The sequence below is a fragment of the Stegodyphus dumicola genome, chromosome 7 (assembly GCF_044657685.1).
Source record: "Stegodyphus dumicola isolate Sdum_Otavi_A_Nest chromosome 7, ASM4465768v1".
In the NCBI taxonomy this organism is placed as follows: Eukaryota; Metazoa; Arthropoda; class Arachnida; order Araneae; family Eresidae; genus Stegodyphus; species Stegodyphus dumicola.
The window spans coordinates 39896735-39912162 of NC_140774.1; the positions used below are offsets into that span (position 1 = coordinate 39896735).

A 15428-nucleotide genomic window follows, 5' to 3' on the forward strand; every position below is an offset into this window, starting at 1 on the left:
ATATTCGTATTTTTTTGTTTGTTTATGGTTTAATATTTTTTTTTCAAGATTTTACTTAAATCGCAGTTTTGAAATTGAGGTCTGATAAAATTTATTATTAAATGCTAAATTTGGTTACTGATGTTATGATATCTGTTAAAGTTTCAAGGATGTTCGTTAAATTTCTCAAAATACCCGTACCTGTTTCTTAGAGTACACTGTGCCTACTCTGATATTGTATAATATTTGCCGGGCGATTAATACGCATATTAGGAAAGTAGGAACTAATATATTTCCTAATTTTTATTTTGACTCAAAATATATAATTATTCAAACATTAAAAAGTAAAAAGTATATTAGACCACCCTTGATCTTTTAATCGGGAATTTATGATTATCTCTTACAGAATGTTAAATGTTTTTATCACAAGCTTGAGCTGTCCAGACAGTGTAGTGGCTGGGGTACCAGAGTAGGACTCTGGTACCGAAGGACCCGTAGTGGGCATGGATGTTTGTAAATGTATGGTGCCTTTGTGGCATGGGGGATCTCTAAATGTATGGCTAACCGAAGCTCTAGAGAAGTTGCTGGTAGGCGAAGACAGGTGGGAGACTCTTGGTGCTGTCCATCACCTATACTGTATTCTGTATAAATGGTGGTAAATTTTCAACTTAAGTAACAATTCTCTAAATATTTATGTTATGAGCTTTATTGTAAACATTGCCATTTATGTAAACACCACAAGACCTGTGTAATATGTCTCTGTATGTCATATGTATATTTGCACAATTGTAACTTTGTAAAATTTTATTTCAAATAAATACCACTGATAGCGGATGGTAGATAGTTTCCATCAATAGAGCACAAAAGCTGAAAGTCGTAATGATGATGCAGTTGCTCTGTTGATGGTCTCCTGTCCTGTATAAATGGTGCTTAAGGCTCTTGGCAACGGCAAACCCAGTCTTGCTCTCCTTGCCACAACGAATTTCGTGGTCTTGTTCTGATTTTAATATCAAACGGGTGAGATAAGTCGCAACACAAAAAAACATTACCGACCTTTTTCTCATGCCTTGACATGTTGATTCCTTAAAGCTTTCCCTTTTATGATATCACACGTGATACACTTTTGTTCTTCTATAGCAAGTATGATACTGAACATAAGAGTTGCTATTGGTCCGTTGCATATGGTTTGATATGCTACAATGACATGTTCCATTTAAAATTTCAAAAGCTGATAGTTGGGGTTAGAATAATAAGAAACTTTGTTGAATGAAATACTCTGAGCATTAGCCTTAATACTGTAAGTATCATTTAATATTTTAGTATACGAATGTAAATGTGGTCTGAACACAGATTATTTTGAAATATATCCCATAGTGATAAAATATATGTCATAGTTTGAGATATATTTACCTTTATTTTTTAATTCTTTATGTTAGTTTTCTAGGTTTTCTGCTTCATTTGAACAGGTAAGCATATTATTAATCATAATGTTTTCTGTTTAGCTGTGGATTTTTACTACAAATTACGATTTTATGTTTGTGTATAAAATAATAAAATTTAAATAATTACATGTTTTTTATATAAACCATTATTTTTACGGCAATTCTTTCCTACTTCTCCATCAGTCGTCACCAAAAAGTAAATCAAGTACTATAGCTTAAAAGCATGTGCAGTTGTTACTTAATTAATTTGTTTTGGCAACTGATGTAGAATATTTATTTCGGGCAGAACGCTGCCGCTGTTTTAGACCGTAAACGGGGCGCAAGCTGTGTAAGATTTTATCTTTTAAATTTCAATTGATAAATGAACCCTCTTTGCTTAGAGGCGCTGCAATACTGAACATATTCCCCTTTTTTTCCCTTTTATTTTTTTGTTTTTCTTCTAATTTGAGGTAAGATAAATTTACATTCGCGATAAACATTCAGGATAATTAAGATACAGCCTTTCAAGAGATTATTGGCTGTCTCTATTGTTACGAATTGTACAGCCGCTGTAAGATAGCTTTCCCGCAAGGCTGTTTTAGGGTAGCCAGAAAATGGTAAGGAAGGCCAAGGTTGCCACATTTAGTGAGAAATCGCACATTTGGTTACATTTGGCGACTGAATTGGCGATATGCGAACGAATTCGGGAACGAATTCTTACTGGTTTAGCCCAGAATGTTCTCGAACACAAGCCAAAAGCTATATAAACCCTACTGGTACGCGAAGAATTAGTCCGCACGGAGTCGATCGAGTTGGTAGTCGGTCAGCGAGCGAGTGTCTCGTAGTCTAGTGCCGAGTTGGTCGTCGAGTGCATTGAGAGAGGCTCTTATAGTGTATCGCGAGTTAGTGCATCGTCGAGTTTGATCTTAGAAAGTGCTGAGTTCCGGGAACGACTGAACCGAAGAGTCGGGAGGTGTACACTAGTGTATCGTCGAATGCGAGTTGTAGTGTGGAGAGTCTCGAGAGAACGTAGAGTTCCGAGAACGACCGAGCAGAGTCGTGAGCTTTACTCTCGTGCTTTGCCGTAAAGCTCTCTTCCCCGTGATAGCCTAAAGGCTGTGTCGCTGATCGTTTCAGCGTGTTTATAGTAGATCATCGACGACTGTAAAACGTGATTCTGGAACTGGCCAATAAAGTAATACTGGACTGGCCAATAAAGTGTGTTTTTGGGTACTTCATCAAGTGTCGTCGTTATTCACTCCAAATCGCACGAACCCCTTAACGTACGTGAAGAAAACCACGTTGAAGAAAAAAAAAGTAACACTCTAAAGGATTTTACTCCGTTTTAGTTTAATCTTAGTCGGATACTACTTTCTTCTACTTTACGGCAAGATGCATTTGTATCCGTGATATACGTCCAAAATGATTACATTTCAACCTTTCAAGAGATGGGTGCTCCTATAAAGTGCTTTACTTCATTTAATTTTTCTTTCTTTTTTTTTTTTTTTCCTTCTGGGAATCGAGCTCATAAATTCTTAAGAGAAAGTAGTACCTAAGTCCTGTGACACCTAAACTTTGGAAACCATTCCGTGTTCCCATTTGAGACATGAGAAAAAAGAATATTTTTTATAACTTGGAGGTCAGTTCTAGAAATTAAAGCAATTAATATTGAATTGAGCTAAAAAGTAATCTTTTAAGTATATTTAATAACATTATGCATCTTTAACGACAGAAAAATGTGACGATGCACATCACTATTGATTCTTTCTGAGAGTATATACCTACCCGTTCCTAAGATTCTCTTTCCTCTGTGACTGTAAAAAAAAAAAAAAAAAAAAAAAATTCTTATAAATAGATCTTTTGACTAAAGCTTTAAAAGTTTTCAGCTCTGTAGTACGACCAACTGCTATTCCACACATATTAGATTTTGATTTTATTTCAAATACGTTATCATGTTACATATATTGCAAGTAATATGGATTCAAGATAAAAACACCTGAGACATAAAGCAAATATAGAAAAAGAATAATCCTAGTGTTTACAAGATCATAGTGTCAACGAATTTTTACAAGATTGTGAATTATTGCAAAGCATGCGAGGGAAATTTGCCTATGAGAAGGGATGCCTTCGTGGAGGATTTTCTAAAAGAAACTGGCTTCTATTGACTTTACATACAAAGAAAACAACAAAAGGGCTTATGCAAATAGATCTTTCTCTGGGATTTTTAACTCGGGTCAAACTACCAACGTTCAGCGATTTTTCCGCTTGGGCGATGGTGGGTATGGTTTCTTACAGAACAGAAGTTTAAAAGAAAGTAAAGTAAGATATTATCTTTTACTTATTTTCTTTTTTGTAACATCCTGAATGGTCCTAATCGCATATTATTTGAAAAAAATATTTTCGAAGTACCACTTTTTGGTGTCATATTCTGAAAGATAAAACGATACAATTTGGTTTTGGATTTGTAAACATATTTCATCACATATAGGTTAACAAAAGTCAATTTCTGAGAAGCGTCTATTGTGCATCTCCGAGCTCCTTTCATTTTATATGGCGGCAACCATTACATTAATTACGAGATAGCCACAATTAGTTAAATATTTAAAAGCATGTTTATAAACTAACCAAGTTCATTTCAGGAAATATTACAATTTTCTGTAACCATGATTTTTAACGATATTCTAATCAGAATTATTTATTATTTCTTGAATGTCTTTTAAACTTAACGATCTTTGTGAGAATTCTTGCAGCTGCGAGCTTAAACAAGCAAAAATAAACTTAATTAGAACACCACGATAGAAAATGTCTCTGTTTCTCATAAAGCCTGCGTGCGTTGCTGCAGTTAATTAATGGGTGTGATTACTCTCATGTGTTCTAATTTTATCGTTTGTTGGAGGTTGTTGGGAAAATACAGCGTCAAAATTCAGCGCAACTGCATGTCAGTTGTATCAGATGTTAGCAGGGAAAAGCATATAATGTTTTAATTAAACTGTTCACGATGGAGGTATTTTCTTATGCCTGAATGGTTTTCTAGTGTTTCTTTTGATTTCAGTATTTGTAAGCTACCATTATAGGTAGCCAAGTGCTCAATGACAGATTATATATAAGAGATAATTCAATATTGAAATCGTTTTAAAGAAATGTGTACGATTTTATGAGTGCAAAACCTGTGTTTAGGTATACGATTATAGTTTTAACATTTCTGGACTTAACATTATTCATTTTAGAGCAAGTAAGTTTAAAGGAAAACGTAGTGCGGTTGAGGTATATAAGTATCATCTGCTTTATGAAAATGCACTTAAAAATATTTCGCTTTTATGGGAGTTCTGTTTTGGCACATGGTTTCAATAACTTTAAAAAAATATAATTTCCTTTTTACGAAAACAGGATCACACATCAGCTGCAACAGATGGCTTCCTATATTGAGGTAGCTAGCCAAATCAGGTAGACACCACAGTGATTTGCCTTCTGATGAACTTAAGTGTCTTTGCGATATTGATGGTTAATCCTCTCCTTATCTATATTTACATCCGAATCTTTTATACATGTTACTAACTCATCTCTATTGACTCAATCTAACACATTTTCACCACGGTGAAAATAACTAGTATCAACAAAACTCAACATGGTGAATACGTCACTAGCGAAACAACACTAACACACAAAGAATGAAACGATAAAATGTCAATGCAAAGAATTTTTATCTCTGCATGAGGAATACTTCTGCAAAGTTCTATAACAGCTTTGTTTTTACCATGTTGTTTTGGTCGATGGGATTTTGAAATCTCGGAGTTTTGGTTTACGTTTTATTTTGACTTTTCAACACCATTAATTTACTGTCCCATCTCCCAATATTTACTTTGTGATGTCTTCCTCTGGCGTTGTTTCATCCATGATTTATTTACCTTGGATCACCAGCTACTATTTCGTTTTTAGAGTAAGCTTTTTATCATTGATTAAATGAGATAACATTCACAGATTATTTTAACTGCATGTAAGCTGTATATTTATCGAGGAGATTCAGGCTCTATACAGGAGATAAACAGCCAATGGCAGTTATTCCAAACAAAGGAAAAGAGCTATACATTATAAAATGAATAAATTAAAATTAAAAAACAATTTTTTTGTGGGAGTTTGTTAATTTAGGAATTGCATCCAATTTTAGCTAAGGCAGTGATTTCAGCATAGCTCTCCCTGAAACAATTTTATATCGGCCGCGAAGACATTTCAGTTTTCTATTTTTTGCAAATTACTTTGTAAAGATTTCGAGATTTTTGTTACATAAGTCCGAATTTATGATACTTTCTCTTCTGTTAAAATCAAACATGAATAACGTAATAGATAATAATGTAAAATGGAAGTAATTAAATTATGAAATGATATAAATCTTATTCAATGACTTGAGGATACAGATTTTATTAACTTTTTCTCATACTTATCAAAAATTAACTCAGTTACGAATATTTGAATTGAGAACAATCGTTTAGTTTGGGAATGCATTAATACGTGAATAACTTTTTCTACAATTGAAAATTAATAAGAAAAGAACACGATTAACTAACAATCATGTACATTCCGCAATGAAAATAATTCCTGAATGTTTCTGCCCAAGGCTACAAACTTTATCAGTATCAAAGCGCCATCAAGTGTTAAGCTGTAGCGATAGAGAATAAATTTTACATTTGAATTTTTTCCCTTTGAGATACGATTATTTTGGTCATATATTATAAGGCATTTTATACCTCCTTCTAGCATACCTTCGTAGTGTAACGGTTGCACTCTCGGCGCGTATTTACTTGGCGAGAGGTCCAGGTTCGAATCCCGGCGAGGCCAATGCATATTTTTCACGTCTCCTTCTTGAGGAAAAATAATAGTTCTATAGTATGTTTTAATAAATATTTAGTGAGTGAAATTTAAAATTATCTGAAATATTATTATTTAGCTAATATTTTTTAATATTAAAAAAAGAAAATTGCTGTCCTTCAGCCCTTTTTTAGATCATGGATTCGGCCCGCTTGCAATTTGTGTTTGAGATCACTGATGTAAGGTAGTACAAATTTTCCCAAATTTATGTATAAAGATTAATAGTTCTTAAATTATGTTAAGTTTTCTGTCTTATTTAAAAAAATCTATTTTAGAATATTTCACTATATAATTATGATTATTTTTAATTACAAATAATAATTAATCGTAAATTAATCAGATAAATGACTGATTATTCAATACAAATTCATTAATTGATTGGTTTGTTCGTCAAATATTCGAATTTTTATTGGGTTGAAAAAGTATATGCCCTTTTAGCTTTGCGAAACAGTAGATTTTAATTAAATAATTTCAATTAAATAATTGAGCTAAGAAGAATTTCAAGATGTGTATTTTTTAACATAAAGCTTAAAAATTTTAAAGCTTATTTATGCATAATTGCGCCCTTGCATTGAAACAACCAGTTTATTTATCTTACTTAAAATAGCTGCCAAAGAAGACTGCTCCAAATGGCAATGATTACTTATATAATATATTAATTTTCATTTTGTTTTAAAAAAGAAAGCTTTCACATCTTTGAGTTGGAGCAGGTGGTTTATTCTAAAGCCTCGCTATAACCAATTTATTTCTGTGTGTGCAATAACAAAAAAGATGCAAGTTGTATCATCTTCCCGACATAGCTGTTCAAAATTCCTGCAATTCAAAGCTTATATAAATTTGGTGCTGTCTACCGTTTTCGCAACCAGTCTGAAAACCGCAGGAATATCGTAACAACGCATTTTTGCAACTAAAGCTTTTCTTAAAAAATATGGAGAAGCAGTTAAGACCATTGAATACTAGTAATTTGACCTGATTGGAATCCAGCTAAATGGTCTAGCTGTGTGTTGTTATATTTCGTGTTTTTTCCCATGTGTAATGAAGTAGTTTACCTTAAAACATTCATCACGCCCTTCCCTTTGGTAGATAACCTTCATTTGCTGTGCCATAATCTGTAAAAAAGTAGCGAGTTATTAAAATGAATGAACTTTCATCGAGAATTCGCGCAGTAAAAGATTTAAATTACCACACATCAATGGTTTTGGAAATATAAAGTTGAGTGATCAATATATATATATGTACAAAACAATTCATTTTATGAAAAGTTTTGCTCATTGAAATGGAAAGTAACATTTTTGTATGAGAATTCATGCTTTGTTGTAAAACGCTGCTTCAAACTATTAGGCATCATGGCCTGATTGCTGAATGTTTATTCAGAAAATGCATGCACAGGAAAAGGATTTTTTTTCAACCCTTTTCCCACGAAAATGTATACACTAAATTATTTCCTAGGTATGTTAGTTTCTTTCCTTTTCTTGATTTATACTGTTTTACTGAAGCTGATAGTTTAGTATAGACTATAAGATTAGACTTGAAACAAGCAGAAGAACCCTACTATTCTCTTTCACTATCCTGAAGTTTACGTTTGAGAAGGAGTATATTCAAAGCGAATGCATCGAAAAATCACTATGAAACATAAAAACAAAAGTCGTGTCGGAAATTTGCAAAGCTAATTTCTAAAGAGAAATTAGAGTCATGTCTAATTTCTATTTAGAAATGAGCTTTGCGACATTTCTATTATGTTCCTATATACGATTCCGACATTTCCATATACCATATCAACAAAACTCACATAAACTGTATCTCTTAAGCTATTAAATCGTATATAGAAATGTTGGCTATTCCGACATTTCTATATACGTTCAGTCGAAATCTCTCGAGAATTTTCTTGAGATCGAGTCCAGTGAATCGTTGTCGGCAATATTTCCGAGGGACTGGTTGTACTGTCACCTGTTGGATGAAAATGTTAATTAGTCTACCCTCAGAAATCATCTATCGAAATCATCAATGCATCTATCGGAATCACCAACTCTCTTGCAGGAGAGTAATTAATTCGACTTGATAAATTTATTTTAAGTAAAGTCAGAAAAATATTTTCTACCTTTATCTCAATATATCTCGTTAAAGATTTGATCATTTAATTGTTATTAGATAAATTAAGCTTCTTATAAACGATATAATCAACCTTTATCTCTGCACGCATGCTTAACTGATAAATCTAGATTCTGCAGTGTTCTGTCTTTGAAATGACAGTATAAGGAGCAGAAAAAAAATCTATGTAAATTTTTGAAAGCTGGAATAATAAATTCCCTACAAGTTTAGCTACCAAAGCACCCACAAAGAAGTTTCTTTTCGAGCGTGAAACAAAGTTTTTAGAATTTTTGCATTTTGATTTTTGAAGAAAAAGTCTAAAGTAGTCAGTATTTTGAATGGTTTGTTACTCGAAAATCCTGATTGTATGCCTGCATATTTTTAGAGCGTGAAAATATATCGTAGAATTGACTGTATTTGGCTTGTGTACTCAAATACGAAATCGAAAAGTCAAAGAATTTTTATTCAGAAGTAGAAAAGTTCATGTCGAAAGCAACGTGGTTTGATCGATGATGATGTTTCATAGAAGAAGAACAGGCGTTATTCTAGCTTAAAATGATCCAACCACTGAAATGTAGTACCCCCAGAATTTCTATTTGATGATGATATGTTTTCTGATGTATGAATATATGATATGTGATTTATATACAATGATTTTAAAGATTTTTGAGAGACATTGTACTCATTTTAAAAATTCTTTTCACAGATTTATTTTCACATATAATCTCTGTCAAATTAAACACAAAGAAAGCTGAATATTTATTTGTTTGTTTTATTTAACATTTCTTTCAGAGGTAAGTTGTTTGAACTGTTGCGTTTTTTTGTGCTGATGCTTTAATTTTATAGGTAGATATAATTTAATTTTATAGGTAGATATAATTTAATTTTAATTTAATTAATTTTTAATTTTAATTAATTTAATTTTCTGTGAGTTAGAAAGTTTCATTGCACCATTGTACCAGGTTGAGTGTACCAGGTTGAGTCAATCGAAATCGTTTTCACTATCAGTAGAGTACATAACATATAATTTTTTAATAATTATTTTGATTTTATATCGATTGTAACACACTGTCTTACAAGACTTTCAGTGACGATAAAATTCATGATGAATTTTCAAGATTCTTCTCAAGAAATCTGAACATTTGCAATGGTTGATACTCCAGATTCAAGTCATCTGGAGAGAATGCTTCAACATTATTTCAAGAACTTTACAAACTTATGTCCTAAACACTTCAAAATTCAACTTTAAGTTAATTTCTGCATTTCATTTTCAAACTGTATTATATTAGCTCGTCTGGGCATCTCCAAAAAGAAGAGAATTAGGGCTATTGATAATTCGAAAAATTTCTCTAGACGCCTGTACTTGTGGCTTAGTTTTCCTGCTAGTATGACGTTTATAAAAAAAGAAATTTGTGAAAGAACATTGTGGTGTTCCCTCATTAATTCTCTACATTATGTCATCATGCATCCTTCTATTGCATCATGACATCATCTTTTCATGTGAGTGACGATAGAAAATATTCAAGGAGACTCAAAGTATAGTAATAGTTAATATCCAGTGTCTAGAATTATCTGTAGACTTTTATATCCACTGGTAGTGAAAAATTAATCTAAATTTTATATGAAAGTATAAACATTTACTGAAAATAAACAAAGTTAGAAAATTTTCGAATGCTTCTAAGAAAATGTGCTTATAATATAAGTAAAGGAGTACGAGAAAAGAATGAATGCAAAGTCTTAAGGCACAACAGGATATTCGAAATGCTAGATATTACACTGGAGAGATGAATGGAGCACGTAAAGATAAGCATTTTAGCTATAAAACATAACCTTTAGAACTTTAAGTATGTATTAGTTAATTATTATTTTGTTCAAACATGCAAAAGAGACAGTGCTCTTTATTCCCCCTTTTGATGACGGTCGCGTTACTTTCATTTCGGGAGTGTTAGAATCAATTTGTGGGAATATTTAAGTTTTTGTATGGCAGGGAATGGTTATTTGCACAAAAAGTGTCTTTTCTGTCAGATCACGATAAATTACATTTAGGAAGAATTCGCTATTCTTTAAGCGTGATAAAAAGAGAGAATAACAGTTTTGAACTTTTCATAGCTAATTTATATATTAATTGTTATTGGTATCTATAGCTATACCTATCTCTCTTTATATATACTGATTAAAAGGTATTGATTGATTGTATATATATTGATTAAAATTAATTCAGTGAATCTGAAATAGAATAATGTTACAATAAATTTTGTCAGCAAATACCTACGTAACATGTATATCTTCAGATGTAAAAACATTACAAAATTTAACAAATGAATGTTGTTATGTATTAATCTATCAAGCAAAAATAAGTGCTTCGCTTCAAATTTAAATTTAGAAGAATTAAATAATAGAAAATTATTATTATTTTTCTTTGCTTTTTCTGGAAGTGCGTGTTTTAAAATCACCAATTATTTGACTTTTTTTAAAGACAGAAGATATGAATACCATGACATTTTCTTTATTAAGCCAACCCTTCCTTAAAACAACTCAGATTGATGTAGATTTGCTAAAAGTTTCAGTGATTTCGAGATATAAATCCCTCTTCTTCAAAAGCAAAAATATTTTGATATAAAGGAGCAAAGGAGTTTGCTTCTGAACAAAAGAGATGATATCCGGTTGTTCTCAAAACCAATAGAGTTTCAGTGGATGATGTATGGACGGTTATTGAGAATTTTCAAGAGGGTTCTGTTATAATAGTTGAAATGAACCAAGTGCTTATAAAAGGTGGGTTTGAGACCCGAAAATGGTCTACAGATGAGACGTCAATGACAGCAAACTGAAATATAAAATTCGAATTAATGATAAACCTCATATGGCTGTGGAAATCAAAGTTATAACGATATTTGGCCTTCATTGGCACTCTAATAAAGATGAATGTTTTTGTAATTCTGGGATATCAAATTGTCAAGGCATACAAACAAAACGTACTTAATTATCATTGGTAGTAATAATCGATCCTTTGGGGTTGAATTGCTCCGTTTATCATATGAACGAAAATTCTTCTTCAAGAACTTTGGAAATTTAAACTTTCCCGGAATGATCTAATTCCAGAAGAAATTGAGAAACAGTGGAGGAAATAATGTGAAAAGAAATTCAATTCGCATTAATTTTGCAAAATCTGTTAAAAATAAAGAATAAACGCTCCTAGTGATTTTCCTGAATGTAAGAAAGATTGTAATTAGCATATTAAATAAATGAAATATCTGCGTGTAAACAGTATATGACTTTTCAGTAATATCTATGTAACATGTATGTAAACAAAACATACATGTTACATAGATATTACTGAAAAGATGTTGAAACACAATGATACTTTACGATACTGAATAATTTCGAAGACACTTTGCAAATCATGAAAGAGCTACGTATCATAAGTTTTACATGGCTTACAAAGTGAATTTCTGTTAAATTGTTGAAGTTGCTGAACTTCGAGTTCGAAGCAATCCATATGCATTGCCATTATGAATGGTTATTTATGCCTCTCATTAGTCACAGTATATTTATTAAAAAAACTATTCTAAGTATGACATATTCTTAAAATGTTTTTACATTTTTGTGCGCTTATACAGTCCTAACTTTTAAAACAGAAATGTTGAAACAGAGTTTTTAAAACTGAAACTCTCATTCACTTCTTTCGTCATGACATATTTATCGAACATATTTTAATTTTTTTAATTCATCTTTGATGATAAGACAGCAATATCGTTGCATGTTCTAAAAAGAACCTGAGACAAAAGCAAATATAAATTTAATACTTTTTTCCGAAATCTAATACCTCTTTCATGCTAAGTTAATACGATATAATTTTAATGTATAATTAATTTGGTAATAGGTCTTAGAACGTATAACTGATGGTAATGGAGCCCCCGTATGATTTTTACAATAGTATATTGTTTAAAGGGCAACTAAGCAAACTACCAATACTTTTAAGACCAAATTGCAAATAAATGACAATGGTTCTTTTTTGTTTGTTCAAGTGAGCGAAAATAAAAAATTTTTCTTTCGGGTTCGACTTTTTATTTTATGTATTTCTTATGTCCATCCTTTCTGTTTTCTTTTCCGATATTTTTCGTAATTCGTTCTGTTGTTATGTTTTCTGGGTAACGTAACAAGGCAATACTGTACCGAATTTTTTCCCTTTTCGTTTTGAGTGTTGTTTCACGCCTCATTTTCCTCAGTTGGCTTTCTCTTTCATAGATGAAGCGAAGCGAAGACTGCAGAGCCAAAAACTTCTGCCCTCTTGCCCAACGAACCATATTTTCTCACTCTCTTGTTTTATATATTTATTTGTATTTCTGTAGTAGTCTTAAAGGGAGAACTGATGCCTGCTTGAGTCTTATGAGAACTTTGACTGGGAAAAAGTTTCTGGAACATGAGTCATGAAAATATGTTTCAGTTTCTTGTCCAGAAAATTTAACTGAGTGCAATCGAGAAAATTTCTATACTTGAGAAATGTAATACAAAATTACGGGATATTTTCTGCATCTCCCATGCCGAATAAATTTTAAGTGATTAAAAGTTTGCAGACTTAAATGACCATTTCGTCTAAAAATGTATGTGTTGCGGTTTAAACTTTTTCAAACAAAGTTTCTTTTTATATTTGCTAACAGTTCACAAAGCAACATAATGCTGCAGCAGTCCTGACGTAGGTCATGAGATCAATGAAATTAAGCTGAAAAGTTAGTTATAAGACCTCAACAAGGTACAGGGCCATATGGTTAACATTGCATTAGACCACAAATGCATCATTGCTGCTCATTAATTAGGGATTGAGTGGGCTCAAACGGGCTAATCCTGATGGAAATCCTCATAGAAAACAATCGTTCTGTTACAACTAACTGACATATATGCAGTTTAGTTTATCTATTTTGTTTCTTTTTATTTTACTACGTTCGATTTCACAGGAAACGTAAGTTGTATAAAGGAACTCAAAATTATAATTTCGAATATCGCATATTGTGAATTATTTCTGCTATTAAGAAGTTATAATAGTAATAGAACCTAAAATTTAGATAAATACATGTTAACAAAAACAAAACATACATGTTACATAGATATTACTGAAAAGATGTTGAAACACAATGATACTTTACGATACTGAATAATTTCGAAGACACTTTGCAAATCATGAAAGAGCTACGTATCATAAGTTTTACATGGCTTACAAAGTGAATTTCTGTTAAATTGTTGAAGTTGCTGAACTTCGAGTTCGAAGCAATCCATATGCATTGCCATTATGAATGGTTATTTATGCCTCTCATTAGTCACAGTATATTTATTAAAAAAACTATTCTAAGTATGACATATTCTTAAAATGTTTTTACATTTTTGTGCGCTTATACAGTCCTAACTTTTAAAACAGAAATGTTGAAACAGAGTTTTTAAAACTGAAACTCTCATTCACTTCTATTGTTATACAATATTAAGGATAGTGCTTTATAAACACGAGACAGTACATATTATTTCAACTTAAGAAGGAAAGGGAAATATTTGCATGATATTCTATATATTTTGAATATTAAAATGTAGTATAGTAAAGTATAATGTTGATAGTAAAGTATAATGTGAATGCTTCGAACAACAAGTTTGTTTATGACTGCATTTCATAAAAATGGTAGGAAATCCTTTTGGAATGATGTAGCAGATGTTGTGTGATCTGTTTTCTTCCGAAATGCTGAAATACTATAATTAGATAAATTATACAAGATCTAAAGATGTAAATATCATAGTAAAAAACGTTCATGAAGCGAAAACAATTTTAGCTAAAGATTCCAATAATGAGAAAATTGTAATACATTCAAATGAGTAAGCATCAGAAACTCATAAATATTAGGCAAAAAAATGGAACTTAACAATGCAAGTTTTATTACATATTATATAAAAACATCTGACACCATACCTTAATTAAATAAACAGAGAAAAAAGAAACCTATGTTATATCTTTAAAAATATCACACTTAAAAATGTAGGATATCTTATTCCATCGTGAAGGGAAAGAAGTAATAAATAGGAACTCAAGGCAAAAATTATCAATAAAATGCTAATAATCTTGCAACTTTAAAAGAAACACGTCAGGGGAATATCTCAGATTTCAGAGTCAAATATTCAGAGTTTAATTATCCTAAATTTATCGAACATTCATGGAGAAGAAAACAAATATTTCATTTCCAAACCTCATGCTCTATTTCATAATTTTCGAGCAAAGAGTATTGGAAAGCAATTCCTTATGATATCAAATACGCTTTTCAACGTCTTTCACAATTTTCTTTCAGATGGAACGTTTGGGGAGGGATTATTATTCGAAAATTAGATTCTCTCCCCTCTATCGAATCATAGTCGAACACTTAATGGGTATTTAATCGCCTCTTTTCTCCCTCTCAAATTCTGAACCAGTTTAGATGTTTTATTTCCTTCCCCTTACTTCATTTTCCTATCTATTCATGGGAAATCTCCTTTTTCATAATTTAAGGAGGGGGAAAATTATTCTCTGTAGGAAAGCATTGATTCTTTATGCTTCTTAAGCATTTCGAAATTATGTGTTTTTCATGGTAAATCCGAGGGGAAGCTGTGTTAATTCTAAGGAAAGATTTAAAAGAAAGTACTTCAAGTTCTAATGAAATGCGCTTAGGGCGCAATGTGTGAAAAACATTTCCGTGCCTGATTCTCCGGCTAACTTTATCGACCCGTTAAAATGCGCCGCAAACTCACTCCCAGTTCATTTCTTTAAATTAGAGACACTTTTTTCTAGAAATTAAATGCATTTTCAATAAAATGTCTTTGTGTTGGTGTATCCTCTGATTCGTGTTTCGCAGAAAAGTGGAGTATTGCAGTTAAAGTTTATGTTTTGACGTGAATGAAGTGTTTATACAATGACTGTTTTAGTTCTGTAATGGAATAATGTGGAAATAAAAGATACAGCTAATTATAAGCATGCACTTAATTAATATCTTACATCAATTTGAGTTATATGTATCGATTAGTGTATTATGTTGCATTTTTTGATGTTATTGATATCTCGTCTGTTCGAAG

General features: G+C 31.6%; 1 protein-coding gene across 2 annotated transcripts in view; it reads right to left on the minus strand.

Annotated features, from left to right (window-relative positions):
- The window catches only part of LOC118181699 (neprilysin-1-like), a 482702-nt gene that overhangs the window by 354073 nt on the left and 113201 nt on the right, over positions 1 to 15428 (minus strand). The gene's annotated exons all lie outside the window — the stretch shown is intronic.